We start from the raw sequence: 15,973 nt of genomic DNA on the forward strand, positions 1-15,973 counted from the left end.
AGTTATCGTCGGGGGTGCTATTTCGTATAACAGTAGGAGCACCCTTAGGGTTATCCCACGCACCCTGCCTGAAAATCTGTACGTCAGTTTAGTGATTCGACCTGTGGTGCTGCCATTCATGAACACCACGCCAGAGGGTGTTTTCCAACTGGGTAACGCTCGCTCACATACCGCTGCTGTAACCCAACGTACTCTACAAAGTGTCGACATGTTGCCTTCGTCTGCTCGATCACCTGATCTTTGTCTAATTGAGCACATAAGGACATCATCGAACGACAGCTCCAGCATAATCCACAACCAGCATTAAGCGTTCCTGTTTGACCTACCAAGTGCAACATGCATGGAACTGCATCCCACAAACTGACATCCGGCACCTGTACAACACATCGAATACACGTTTGCATGCTTCCATTCAACATCCTGGTGGTTAGACTAGTCACTAATGTACCAAGATTACACATTTGGCATGGCTTATCTCGAACTTACATTAACTTGTGATAATGCAATGTTCATCACTTAATGTATTACCTAGACAAATATATTCAATAATTTTCAGTACTCTACATTAATTAGTTTTTGGTGTTGCAACTTTTTTCCGGTCAGTGTAATGTTAGAAGTTAGCTACTACAGTACTGTGTTGGATACTGTACTGACAGAATTGTACTTTTAGTACACATCTCACAAATCCAGCCTCCCATTAAAAATAGTTCACGATAATGAAATGCGCTTGGCACTGAGAGCAATTTCCCGAAACGCGTACAGCTCATACATTTTGTGTAAATAGGAGGCCAATTTCCTATCTGTCACTCACGAGACGCAGTGTCTCCACAGAAGTATTCTCTTAATGTGGGGGTGTCAGCTATTACGACCTGTATTTTCTCTACAGTGCATCTTGAAACAGTACTCAACTAGCCCAGAGGTGTCTACTGTGCAACTACATCACTTATGACTGTAGAAGTTTCTGTTTTAGCAAGAAATAGTCTATTATTTGGAACAAAGCCTTAAAGCGTTCCTTGATGTGCTGAAGAATTTTGCATTTTGCAACTGCAGAGATCGAAGCGTCCCCACTCCTTGCTCCAGTATGCTTACTTGGCCGTATTTCCTCCTCACCCTGTAGCTCTGCACGAAATATTAAGTTCATCGATCAACACTTTCCCCCCTGTTTATCTTGCTCTCCTTCATCTAAATTTCACAACACTTACACTCCACACGCTTGCTTTTTTAGCAACAAAAGACTCTTATCTGATACGTGCGAACAGTCTCGGCACTTTCCTATTGTGTTATGTCTAACAGTTGATGTAAAGCTGTGGACTTAAATAAACTGGTACAATATTCATTTTACCTAGAGAATGTCGCTTGTTTTCACGAGTTTCCTGAACTTAGATATTTTCATAAAGCCCATTAGCTAACACTTCACTACGATATTTTTGCAAGACGTAACTCTTCCACTTAGAAAGAATTCAGATGTGTTTCATCTCCATATATGCTGAACATGTACACCAACGAATACAAAGAAAGCAATTTTATCGACGTGATACGCAGGCGTTCCGCGGTATGTTGGCGTTCCTGTGATGTTCACGTATGTGTGTTCATAAGGGTTTGCGCGCTTTGTGTGTGTGTGTGTGCGTAGGTCTGAGTGAGCGAGCGATTTGTTGTTTATATTTACAATTATTTTCTTTTTTTTCTTTCATTACTCCGATTTATATGTGAATGACTTCGTTTTTAACGATCAAGAAAATTTTCTTATTTCTTTGAAGCCATCTGTTTGAAAAATCCCTAAAGGAGAGCGAATATACTCGTTCTTCTGCTGTTTTTGTAAAGGACTGTCACGTCATTTTATTCCAGTATGCTGGAGACTCGCCTGTATTAGGCGCTGCGCATGTATGGAACAAGTAAACCCACTCATCAATCCTCTTATAGACTATGTACCTAATATTTCAGTTTATGTTCGTGTACTATTTTTCTACGGAATCAATTGTTTCCAGCTCTAACGATCACCATATTTATCTCTTGTTGACAGCTATCGTTATTGGGAGTCTGTATCTATGTGTCAGATGGCTACCAATATCATATAAAATGGGTGGTTTGATTTCTTGTTATTATCAAACCTGTAGTTATTTCTGTTTTGAAGATATTGATGCTGCTTCTGTTGATTGATTTTCTGACTTTGATATCGAGGTAATGCTGTATATTATTTCTTCTGTTTTCATTTTCATTTTAAGTTATATTTTGTGGTGTGTGTTACTTATCTCGGTGTATAAATTGTTCATTTGTTCCTGTGATCTCTGTGGCAGTAAATTTTGGCTTTTATATCTAAATGGTCAAACCAACAGAAAAGCGGAATTCCTACTAATACACGAGTTACCTTGAAAAGGAATTTTAAAAGAGAAATATATATAATTAATAACACCCATATATACATAAGCATCACAAGAATATCCCCACTATGCCAATACTCCACACCCTTACACCTCTGATGCGCCGTCTCCCCATGCACTTCTTAACTTCTCACGATCCATCACTTAATCTAGTAGTAAAGTCAAGTGTAAAAGCAGCTATGTTCTGTGACATACAGTTCAGCAAAAACTAGCATAGAAATAATGTTGAGTCCATGAATACTTAAAGCAGAGCTATCTGAGAGGGGTGAAACACACCAGGAGTACAAGTTCAGTGCTCAGTCTCCATTCTCTGATCATAATTTACGCGAAAAATGAGCTAACTTAAAAGTGATTCTATGAAACAGTGCACATCTGAACATAAATGACCAAAAACAAAACATTTATAGCCAAGTAAATAGTTATTAGAATAATCATTGGATTTGTGGACTACTGTAGGTGTGTGCAGCAGTTAAATGCCATACTTTTCGTTAAAAAAAACAAAAATCAGTACTAAAAGACAGTTACTGTTATCAACGAGGCGAACATTACGTTGGTAAAACTGAGAACTGTGGAATGTCAAGCATCAACCAGAGCAAATTTCCGAACAATGGGAAAAGTCATCTCCGATTACTGTTATGTGTTTGTCAACTGTCGATCGATTGGTCGGCAGCTGTGTACACCATCCAGCTGTCTAATTTCTTATATTCCATATATCATTCCTGACTTTCAATAAGACGTTGGGCTACATTAAGGAAAATCAGATTAACATCCCCCCCCCCCCTCTAAAGCACTGTGATTCAGTTTCGCTGTCGTTTCCCTAAATCATCTCATGCTGAACCCCGTATATTTTCTTCGAGAGGACCAGAATTATTTCTTTCGCCGTCTTTCTCTAAGTAAGTGTGCGTTTCGGCTTTAACGACCCAGATGTCGAGAGGATATTAAATTTAACCATTTCAGTAACTCTGAAGTTCCACTGGAGGAAGCACTATAGTATGCTTGGCACACATAAAAGGGAAAGACAAATTGATTCACAAATGAAGAGTAGAAATGAAAAACGCTGCAAGTGCCATTCTTTTACAAAACGCCTTTGCTGTGCTGTTGTGTTCTCTGTACTCTGTTGTATGTCGCTAGATTTATTTCAGTTGCCAAACCATGGAGAAAGTCTTTCAAACATGCGCTATAGATAGCACATGGTCCTTTGGTCAAACTGTGCTTTCTTCTGGAGTTCTAAAACTTCAAATATATGAGAAGTGGTTGTTTACAGTTATGCAACTTAAACACGTAGTCTGTATTTCTGTACTTGCATCGTCGTAATTAAAACTGTGTCTCAGTATTAATACATATGGAGTAAAAAGATTGTTCCTCATCTTCTGCTGAAAACTGACGATTTTGCGGCGGTAGCTGCGTACAAAATACAATTTGATTCTTGCAAAAAAGAAAATAGGAGAAACCTGGGTAACTTTAATTATATTGTTTATTTACACAAAACTGCCGTTACCGTTTTCGAATCAACAGGTTCACTGTTGGACAGATGTTCACATTTACATTACTGTCATTATTGTTTATATTAGTTGTTGGAAAAATTAAGAGCCAGGAACTAATGTAAACAATAACAAGTGTAATAAGAATGCTAGGAGCCGTCTGAAGATGAACCCGTCAGTTCGAAAAGCAGTAATGACGCTATTTGTGTAAACTAATATCATTGTTACCAATGACGGATGGCTGTTTTCTTCTTTGCAAGAATCTACTTGTAAAAACGTTATTATTGGTACTTGGAACAGTCAGTTTCCTGGTATGGCACATAGAACGTTTTTAATAAAATATATATTTTCTAATTTGTCTCATCACTTTTTGCGTTGATCCACTGAACAGCATAGTTCTGTGTTAGGCCTATCAAAATACCTTCTCAAGTTTTTGGATAAAAATTAATTACGAAAGAACAGGGATACATTATTTTTCCTTTCTCCCAACAATAGTCAGATTTGGCACTTGCAACGGCTTCCGTTTTCAGTCTTCAAACAGGAAGAAAATGTTGATGGTGTCTCCTGGTCTCCAGCAGAATGCACCAGGAAGAAGTTAACAGCATGCCATCTCACCAAGATTGAGAGCCTTAACAACGAAGTGCAACTGAATGGGGCCACATGTATGGTGGTCAGTCTGAGTGACAAGCAGTTCGACGAGACCCCTTAGAAGAATTCAGCAAGGGCCCCAACTTCGCAGTGACTCCCAGAAAGGTGCCTATCGCAGCATTCATCAGTGCAGTTGAACAAGCAGTCAACTCGCTACCTCCCAGTGCGGCTGAAGATATCTATAGAGAGATGTGCAAGGCACTCACCAAGACCAAGCCAACAAATCCAACATCTCAAGCGATGAAAGGATAGCACTCAGGCAACTGCAGGAGGATGACGCCAGTGGGCCGATGCCAACAGACAAGGGAACCTCCACAGTTATCCTAAAGAAGACGGAGTATGACAGAAAGGTGCAACAACTTCTGGAAGATCCTGCATACAAAACCACAGGAAGCGACCCCATGGACAAACTGGCCAAAACGTCCAGGGCTCTGCTGAATGAGATGGGCCTGCCTGAACAAGTCATCAAGAAGCTGTGTCCGAAGGAGCCAGTTCCACCCAGACTGTATGTACTCCCCAAAGTTCATAAGAATGGGGTTCCTCTTTGACCTATTGTTAGAAATGTCGGCGCAGCGACCTACCCTACAGCAAAATACCTGAAGAAATTGCTGGTACCACATGTGGGCAGATGTTACTACAACGGTTGAGGCAACTACACGTCGTAGACTCTTAGATCATAGTCTGTTTCGACATGATGTCTCTGTTCACACGCATATCACTGAATGACTCACTCGATCTCAGTGAAGAGAAGTTATATGAGACTCTCCACGACTTGTTCAGACACGCACTAACCTCGACGTACTTCCTATATGGAGGTAAATTTTACGAGAAAATGGAAGGGGTGGCGACGTGCAGTCCTCTATCACCAGTGGTAGCCGACATATTTATGGAAAGGTTTGAACAGGAGGCACTTACAAATAAAATGGTTCAAATGGCTTTGAGGACTATGGGACTAAACAGCGGAGGTCATCAGCCCCTAGAACTTAGAACTACTTAAACCTAACTAACCTAAGGACATCACACACATCCATGCCCGAGGCAGGATTCGAACCTGCAGCCGTAGCGGTCGCGGAGGCACTTACATCGGCCACATATCAGCCCAAATGCTTTTTCAGGTATGTAGATGCTACCTTTGTCAAATGGCTCCATGGTAGGGAGAAGCTACATGATTTCCTGGAACATCTGAATTCACATTTGGACATTGTGTGTACCGCAAACCTACTCCCACTGGCTTATACCTGCAAGCTCATAGCTGCCACCATCCAGCACAGAAGAACGAAGTGGTTAAAACTAGTCCACAGGGCACATACTCTGTCAGATACCGACGGTTTAGTGACGGAAACAGAACATCTACAATCGGTGTTTAGCAAAAGTGGGTATTCCTCTAGAGACATCCAGAAGAAACTTCGACCTGCCAGTCAGCCACAGGATCCAGAAGAGCCGAAGAAGATGTCATATCTGTCATATCCTGGACCGATGAATGGCAAAATCAGCAGAATTCACATGAAACCTGATATCTAGAGAGTATTTTATCCACCCACTAAAATTGGGACAATGTTGGGGAATGTAGAGGGTGACCTGGAGCTACGCAAGCCAGGTATTTAAAACATCCCATGCCAGTGTGGGATGTCATACATCAGCAACACCACCAGGGCTGTGGACATAAGGTGTAAAGAACACCAGAGGCACACCAGACTCAGAGAGGTAACAAAATCAGCCCTCGTGGAACACTGTCTAGAACTTGGTCACTCGATGAATTACAATGACACCAAGATTATCACACTGATTCCAAGATACTGAGACAGTGTCAAAAAAGAATCCATCGAGATACAGGTCACGGATAATCTCATCAAGCGTGACACTGGATACCAGCTCAGCGCTGACTGGGATTTGGCTCTTGAGTTTCTAAAAACTCGACTTTGGACACGTGGAGATTTCGCAAGGAACAGAAATGCAAACCGGGAAAACAGCCAAGAGACAGAGCACCCGACATTGCATGTCGGATTTGACACACGTCACACAATCCCGGAGGACAGCCGAGCCGGGCGGGACGGTAGTCAGAACGCCAGCGCCCAGAGAGGACCACTGGAGAAGCTCCTGGCGGGTGCGGACCGTGGACGGAAAACCTGTCGAGGCGCGGACGGGTTACGAAACACCCTGCAAGAAATCAAAGTGGAAACCGAGAAAACAGCAATGTGTCAGAGCACCAGACATTAAACATCGGCATTAACACACTTCAGACGACAACGACTCCAGAGGACTGCCGAACCGGGCGCTGACGACGGTCTCAACACCGGCGACCAGAGAGATCCATTGGAGTCGCGACTGGCAGGCGCGGACCGAACACTCGACGTGCCCAGCACCATACAGGCTTAAGTACTAGACTCGATCCAGCCAAGGACAATTCTTGGGTAGCACCTGAAGGAGACAGCGAGTTACGCAGTCGAAATATCGTGCGAGAACGACGCGAACATTCGGCAGAGATCCAGATTCTTCAACACATCAGAAAGGAAATAAAGTTTGTGATATTACTCACAATGCAACATTTTGTATAAAATGTTTTTCATATGAAAGTTGATATGGACTTAACGTTCCTTGTAATAATCTAAAATTTTGCTTAATATCCCACAACCATTAATTAATTTTGAAAAATGAAAACTTTTGTCGCAACATAAATTAAAGAAGCTTTCGAGTTTTATACATCCCTGTGTAATGAATCTGCTTTCTGAATTACTAATTTTGGAAAATAACATGTATACAGTGTGCTGTCGGAGTACTTCCAAAATACTTACTTACTTTACTTACTTATACTGGCCACACAAACCGCACCCGGTCCATGGCCTCATTCAGTCCAGCCTTCCACACATTCTGTCATCTGTATCTTCATCTCCCAGACCCAGTATCTGCATGTCGCCCGTGGTATTATCCTTCCATCTCATTCTCGACCATCCCAGTAGTCTCTTTCCTTCAGCTTCTCCATCCATTACGGGCTTTATTACCATGTTCTCCCTCTCCTCCTCAGATGTCTATACCATCTTAGTCTCTTAATTTTCACACTCGATACTACGTCAGGCAGTGTGTATAATTGAAACTTCCTGGCAGATTAAAACTGTGCGCCCGACCGAGACTCGAACTCGGGACCTTTGCCTTTCGCGGGCAAGTGCTCTACCATCTGAGCTACCGAAGCACGACTCACGCCCGGTACTCACAGCTTTACTTCTGCCAGTATCTCGCCTCCTACGTTCCAAACTTTACAGAAGCTCTCCTGCGAACCTTGCAGAACTAGCACTCCTGAAAGAAAGGATATAGCGGAGACATGGCTTAGCCACAGCCTGGGGGATGTTTCCAGAATGAGATTTTCACTCTGCAGCGGGGAAAGAAAGGATATAGCGGAGACATGGCTTAGCCACAGCCTGGGGGATTTCCGCTGCAGAGTGAAAATCTCATTCTGGAAACATTCCCCAGGCTGTGGCTAAGCCATGTCTCCGCTATATCCTTTCTTTGAGGAGTGCTAGTTCTGCAAGGTTCGCAGGAGAGCTTCTGTAAAGTTTGGAAGGTAGGATACGAGATACTGGCAGAAGTAAAGCTGTGAGTACCGGGCGTGAGTCGTGCTTCGGTAGCTCAGTTGGTAGAGCACTTGCCCGTGAAAGGCAAAGGTCCCGAGTTCGAGTCTCGGTCGGGCACACAGTTTTAATCTGCCAGGAAGTTCCACATCAGCGCACACTCCGCTGCAGAGTGAAAATCTCATTCTGGCGTGTGTATAATTGTTTGAGTTCTCTGTTTTTCCTTATTCTCCACTGTTAATTTTCTTTCACTGGTCCATATATTTTTCTTGGTACTTTATTTTCAAAAGTGATGAGTTTTTTCTCTGTTTTCTTGTTCAGGATCCATGTCTCACTTCCACAGCACACTATTGGCTTGATGATGGTCTGATATATTCTAATTTTTGTCTCCCTATAGAGTAACTTCGATCTTATGATGTTGTGCATAGCTCTTAGACATCTTCCCCCAGCTTGAATTCTTGTTACTATCTCTTGTTCTGTAAGGTTTTGTTGGTTGATGTTGACACCGAGGTACGTGAATGTGTGTCTTTTGTATTGTTAAATTTCCAATTTTTAGGTAGTTTGGTCCTAAATGATCTCTTCTTCCTACTACCATGAACTTTGTTTTACGTTCATTTATACTTAGACCTCTTTCCTTAGCTTCTTCCATTAGCACAGTCCCTATTTTCTCCAGGTCTTCCATGTTCTTTCCTATCAGCACAATATCATCCGCAAAAGTCCTACACTTTCACATGTTACTCTTCTCAGGGTCTTGTTGAGGATCAAATTGAACAGGGTTGGTGATATAATATCTCCCTGTCTCAATCCTGTAAAACTTCAGATGCTTCTGAGAACTCCCTCTGTGCTTTCACTCTACACTCTCATTCCATCACACACATTTTAGTTAGCTCTATCAGCTTTTCAGGCATCCCATACTCTGTCATTATCCTTTACATTTCATCTGTTACTATGCTGTCATATGCTTTGTTGAAATATATAAACAGGAAAAAGGCATCTTGATTGTGCCCCCAGTTCTTATCTAATATTTGTCTTAGTACGAATGTTTGGTCGATTGTTGATTTACCTTTTGTGAACCCTGGTGGTTCTGTGTCTAATATCCCCTCAATGTATCGGTGGACCCTGTTCAGTATAATTCTTGATATTACTTTATAGCATGCGCATTTGAAAGATATCCCTCTGTAGTTCTGTGTCAGCATTTTGTCTCCTTTCTTGTATATGGGACATACAGCAGCAGTTTTACATTCCTCCAGCATTACTTCTTTTCTCCATACCTCTTTAATGAGTTCGGCTAACCATTCATGTATCTTTTCTCCCCCTTCTTTGATGAGCTCTGCAGATATAATGTCTATGCCAGGGGCTTCCCATTTTTTAGTCTTTTTATTGCCTCCTTCACCTCCATCAGAGTTGGTTCTTCGACTAATGGTTGTACGTTTTGGTAGTTTTCTGCCTTGTCTTCATTGTTGTAGGTATCTACTGTGTTGCTCAGCAGTTCTCTGAAGTATTTCCTCCAGTTCTCTAAATTTCCTTTGCCCATGGTGATCAGTTTTCCATTCTCGTCCTTCATTATCATAGACTTAGCTCTGTACTCTTTTCTATAGCTATTCATTGTCCTGTAAAACTACTTACTATTGATCTGGTTATAGTCCTCCTCAGCCTTCTCTATCTGTATATATATGAATGCTCTTTTCTCTCGCCTTATTATACTCTTCATTTCTCTCGTGGCTTTCCTGTATGTTGTTTGGTTTTAAAGGTTGTTATTGTTTATCTTTGCTGTGTCTCGCTCTCTTCATGCCCTGTATTGCTTTTCTACATGTTTCATTGAACCATGATTTGCGCTTTATATTGCTATTATTATTACCTCCTAGTAGCTCATGCGCTATCTCTCTCATAACTGTTATCTTCTTCCATTTCGTGTTGATATCTTCATCTTTTCTATTGTTGCCATTCTCTAATTCAACGAATCTATTTTTTAGCTTAATCTTAAACTGTTTATTCACCACTTCCTCTTTTAGCCAACTCACATCTACTCTTTGGGGTCTTTTACAACTATTGTTGTTATTTATTTGTTTTGATAATGATTGTTTCATCTTTATTAGCACAAGAGAATGGTGTGATCCTATCTCAGCCCCCCCTCATTGTCCTAAAATTTTTTATTGCCTTTTTATGTTTTTTCTCTATCAAAACAAGGTCTATTTGGTTCCTAGTTAATCCATACGGTGAAGTCTATGTTGCTTTATGTATGTCCTTATGGGGGAATGATGTACTTGCTATTATGATGTTTCCAGCTGTGGCGAAGTTGATAAGCCTTATGCCATTATCATTTGATTCAGCTTGAAGGCTGAACATGCCTATATATAATCTCCATTGCTGTTCTTGTCTTATTTTGGCATTTAAGTCTCCCAGCATAGGTTTGATGTCATACTTTCGTAATCTGGAGTACATCTTGTCTAACGTGTTGGAGAATGCGTCTTTTATGTCTTCCTTGTCGACAGTTTGGGCATGGACACTTATTAATGAGATATTTCCACATTTGCCGTTGATTCTGACGTAACTTATTCTTTCATTGACATTTTCTATTGTCATTACATTGGCCATTATTTTATTATGATCGCAAATCCTGTCCCAAATATATGATGACCATGCCTGTTTCCGCTGTATATTATCGTGTAGTTTTTCTCTCTGTGCATACCTTTTCAGTCCATCGTATCTCCTGCAGGGCTGTTATATCCATGTCGTACTCTTTCAGTTCTTCATCAAGTATATTTGTCTGTCCTGCAGCGTACAATGTTTTGACGTTCCATGCACCTATTCTTAGACCTTTATTCATAAGCTTAGGTCGTTTTTCGTTAGATCCATTTCAATCCGAGGCTGCGTGTGAGAGTATAGGAACCCGTCATGTTTTACAATGTTGGATGGTTAGCCCAACGATAAACCCTTCCACTTTATCTTGGATTAGGATCAGTTAGAAGTCTGGTTTACTTCCAAGCGTTGTTGTGTTTTCAACATACCAAATTAAAATAGCTAAACTTTCTTCATCCTAATTATTTATTTTATTTATTTTTTTAAGTTTTAAACTGGTATTTCACGTTTTACATTCTCTTTTTTTTTGTTTTTAGTTTGCTGTTTCACATACGTGTATTTTGTTGACTGAAAAGAAGTAACTCATTATTATGATACAAAATCATTAAAACAGTGATAATCTGTAAATAAATGCTTAAAAAATAACGTTTTGTTAACACCATGCAAATAAAATGAACGAAATTTCTTCATATAATGTACACTACGCAGAACACAATGTAAAACAAAATTCACCACGATTTCTAATTGTCGTAAGTGGTCCTACAAATATCCTGATTTGCATCAGGCATGTTTCATTACATTGGTAAGCCTTGGTGAAGAGAACTGATTCTGTACTAGCGGCTGCAGCTTGAATATATTGTTTCTTATGTGGAGATGGACATCACAATTATTCAACAGAACGAGATCTAAAAATTTCCTCACAAAGTTCTTCCAACATCGAAAGCTGTATACGTCCCAGAGCTATATCGCTGCCGCCGAGCCCTTTTGGAGGCCCAGGTACAATGATTTAAGCCATTCATTCACAATGGGCGCATCAAGAATCTAACTGTCATATAGATTTTTTTTCATCACTAGGATAGAAAATATTTTCCAAATATATTTTGACTTGGTCAGACGTTTGTTTAGCGGATTTCGATGCTGTCACGAGGAGATGTGGAACTTCAAAGAGAGACGCTGGAGGTCTCTGTCCAGATTCACCATTATTTTCTTTTAAAAAGGCGTTTGGTCGGTGTGAATAAACCGTTCTGAGCTTCGTACACGAGGACAAGAAACTTTGTCATCTGGTGAGCTATGTTTTACATTGTGTTCTCTGTCGTGTATATTATGTGAAGAAATCTGGTTCGTTTTATTTACATGGTGTAAAACTTATGTTTTAAGGATTTCTTTACACATTATCATTTTTGTAATGATTTTGCATCATAACTTACTTTGTTTTCGTTAACAAAATACACATATGGAAAACAGGAAATCAAAAACAAAAAAAACGTGAATGTAAAACGAAAACAACAGTTTAAAACGAAACAAATATAAGTAAAATAAATAACTAGGGTATTAATAAATGTTTAGATGATTTAATCAGGTATACTGAAAATGATTCGACAGCATATTGTGTACAGCTTATTTTCCAAACATGGTATTTCAGAAAGCAACTTTATTACGTATGGATGTATGTGGCTTGGAAGCTTCTTTAATTTATGTTGTAATAAATGTTTTCATTTTTTTAAAATTAATCAATGGCAGGAGGTATTACGCAAAATTTCGTATTATTAGAAGCGTTGACTACACAGTTTTCAAGAACTTTAATTATATATCAACTTTTAAATGCAAAACATTTTTTTTCTATTTCATCGTTTCGAAGTTACCTCAGACCTAATGTGCGAAATTAGCTTTTGGAGGATGCTTTACCCCTTGGAAGTCAAATTGTGCACAAACATAAAAAATACGTATCGTATTATTTTGGCTGTGTATACAACCGCCAAGTTTCATCAAGATCTTTTATTGAAACTTGGGAATGTTACCTTGTCAGGCATAAAACAGCTGTGGGACGACACAAATAGCGTAAATTAATCACACGTCTACCTCCTCCATCGTACATTAGACTTGCCATCCTAGTGTAATAACATTCACTTAAAGCTGTAATAAATATTACTACATCATATGTTATAGATGTTGTGAACTGACAAGACAGCCAGTCCACAGTGACGGGTAACCGAAAGGCACGCGTTAAACTCACGCAGGCTAGAGATAGGACTGAAACAGGATACGTAATGAATGCTATAAAGAAAAGTACGTAGCTGCTGGAATACTTAACTTTAATCCATCATTGTTGTACATCGCTCTTGACAATACAAGTGAGACTCTGTAGAGACATGCTAATTGCGTCTTGCTAGGTCGTAGCCATGGACTTAGCTGAAGGCTATTCTAACTATCTGCTCTGCAAATGAGCGAGGCTTCGACAGTGTGCATCGCTAGCTACGTCGTCCGTACAACTGGGGCGAGTGCTAGTCCGTCTCTCGAGACCTGATGTGTGGTGGCGCTCGGTCTGCGATCACTGACAGTGGCGACACGCGGGTCCGACATGTACTAATGGACCGCGGCCGATTTAAAGCTCCCACCTAGCAAGTGTGGTGTCTGGCGGTGACACCACAATAGAAATAGACGAAAATCGTAATATTGCCTCGATCCTGTAACTTTTAACCACACATAATTATTCCTGTTGACATCCATTGATACATCAATACATATCCGCTTCGGGGCGGGGTTTTATCTGCTAAGTATTACTGTGGATATCCGCGGGTGTCGTCATTCGTGTATACCTTTAGCCCTGTAGCCATCTAAATTCTGGTTTTCGGTCTTTTTACGAAATTATCCCCACGTTTCGATGGAAACGGTCAATGCTAAACTCAAGAAAGATGCCATGGTTTTTCGAGAATTTTAGAGTCCGTATTGAAGAAGACAGTGTGATCGACCTGCTGCTGCCATCATATATTTGGTTTACGGATAAGGAGAACAAGATAGGAAAAACTGCGGCCGTACAGATGCGTACAGACAGTAGTTTATCCCTTGGTCAGTACGCAAATGGAAAAGGGCAGAAGATCACTGATATTTGTATGAAATACCCTCCGCCGCACATTGCAAAGTGGGTCGTATAGTATAACCGTTGCAGAACTGACGTTAGCAACGACATATTGACAACAACTCGGAATGTAACATGCAGATAGAAGGGAATCAGTGCAACAAATCATTCTCCACATGACAGCTGGATAACGGACAGATCTCTCTGTGGGATGCAGAAGACACCACACGTGTAAGCACAGAGAGTTCCATGAGCGCAGCGACACCACCATTGAATGGAGAAAAATCTCCTTGACCGATGCGTCGTGGTACTAATTGACGGGATATAGGTACGTCTAAAGCCACATGAGGCGATGCGTCTTGACAGCCAAGATGGCCATTCTGACGGCGGCGTTCCTCTGTGTTACTTGTTGGCGTGGGCTAAAATCGGGCCATCGTTCTTCACTGGTGAGCGCTACACTATCTACTGTATGATAAAGTACACCCGTTTATTCAGCTAACACACGCTGTAGGCCACGCGTTTCTTCAGTGAGATAATGCACCACCCCATAGTACCACACTACGGACGTGAGGCTGTTTGTGTGGCCTCTGAAATTATTTGACTACCATCATACTGATCACACCGTTTACGAGATAGAGCGAGTAGGCACGCCGTGAATTCATCTGCGACCGAAACCCATGAGTTTCAAGGGACAGCTGGCCAGTCAGAGGTCACAATGACTACAGCAACGCTTTCAGTGTCAGTTGCCGCCATTCGTAGCAGTAGTCATCACGACGGAAAGGGGTACTTAGCACATCTGGTATATGTCTAGTTCGGTTGTTCAAGAGTGATATTCTTATTTGTATTCCTAACCATGTCAGGCTAATGCCTTGATTTTAGAGGGAACGTTCACGAAACTGATCGAAAATGTCAATTTTTCTATTTATTTTTCATTTATTTGTACAACTCATGGACAATAAGTTCCCGAAGTTTCAGTGATGAAATTGCATCCGAAATGCCTGAAAAATAATTAAATGTGTGCCGCGACCTTCCTGTTACGCCCACTTTTTTAAGCAACATTTCAGTTCTAGCTCGGTGAACTACGGTTCCGTGGATTACTTTCACGCAAATTTGCACAGGATACACCTATAAGGCTGTGATATTGTAAGTAGGCTGTTTATGTTTTCTTATTGGCAACGTTACGTAGCGCTCTGTATGAAAATCACTGGCTGTGCTGTGTACAGTCTGTGGCTAGTTTGCATTTTTGTTTGCAATTGCAGTGTTGGGCAGCGGCAACTGGATGTTAACAGCGCGTAGCGTTGCGCAGTTGGAGGTGAGCCGCCAGCAGTGGTGGATGTGGGGAGAGAGATGGCGGAGTTTTGAAATTTGTGACTGGATGTCATGACCTGCTATGTATGTTATGAGTTTTCAACACCATTAAGGTAAATACATTGTTTGTTCTCTATTAAAATCTTTCATTTGCTAACTATGCCTGTCAGTAGTTAGTGCCTTCCGTAGTTTGAATCTTTTATTTAGCTGGCAGTAGTGGCGCTCGCTGTATTGCAGTAGTTCGAGTAACGAAGATTTTTGTGAGGTAAGTGATTTGTGAAAGGTATAGGTTAATGTTAGTCAGGGCCATTCTTTTGTAGGGATTATTGAGAGTCAGAATGCGTTGCGCAAAAAAATATTGTCAGTTTAAGCACAGTCATGTATAAATTGTTCAAAAGGGGACGTTTCATATGTCGACCCTTAGCCTAGGATACCTCACTGGAATCTTCTGATTTTTTTCTTGTAGTTTGTGTAATTAGTGTAGCTATTGTTTATTGCTGGCGCGTAATTATAGAGAGAATTTCCTTTGTAGTTGCAGTCTTTCATTGTTGTACAGTAAAACAGGTGTGGCACGCATGTAGATTTGCACCAAGTATTTCGCAGCTGCAATTAACTAGATATTATTTTCAGTACTATGTTAATGTGTTCTCTTATTTTTGCTCTTCAAATTGTGCTTTTCTGTGTTTTCGTGTGAAATATTGTGACAATAAGGGCGTGTGAAAAACTTTATACTAGGCTCCAAAGTAAACTGAGAAATGACAGTGAAGACGAAAGCAGTGTGTTGGCGCCACCATGTAATGAATTAACTAATATTCAAAGTAGTAATTTGGTAACTGTGCATAGGGAAATGGAGCGGGCGTCAAATAATGGTGTAGACAGTGAAACAGGTAGTGAACAGGGAAGCATTATCGATCGATCGGTCGGCAACAGCTCGCCTCA

The 15,973-nt window shown here is 40.8% G+C and overlaps 1 non-coding gene across 1 annotated transcript; it reads left to right on the forward strand.

The window, feature by feature from the left end:
- The first annotated feature begins 8,116 nt into the window (after positions 1 to 8,116).
- Trnas-uga (transfer RNA serine (anticodon UGA)) lies at positions 8,117 to 8,191 on the forward strand. The gene has a single exon. It is a non-coding gene; the product is annotated as a tRNA-Ser (tRNA).
- Positions 8,192 to 15,973: the final 7,782 nt, after the last annotated feature.

The sequence above is a fragment of the Schistocerca nitens genome, chromosome 3 (assembly GCF_023898315.1).
Source record: "Schistocerca nitens isolate TAMUIC-IGC-003100 chromosome 3, iqSchNite1.1, whole genome shotgun sequence".
NCBI classification, from domain to species: Eukaryota; Metazoa; Arthropoda; class Insecta; order Orthoptera; family Acrididae; genus Schistocerca; species Schistocerca nitens.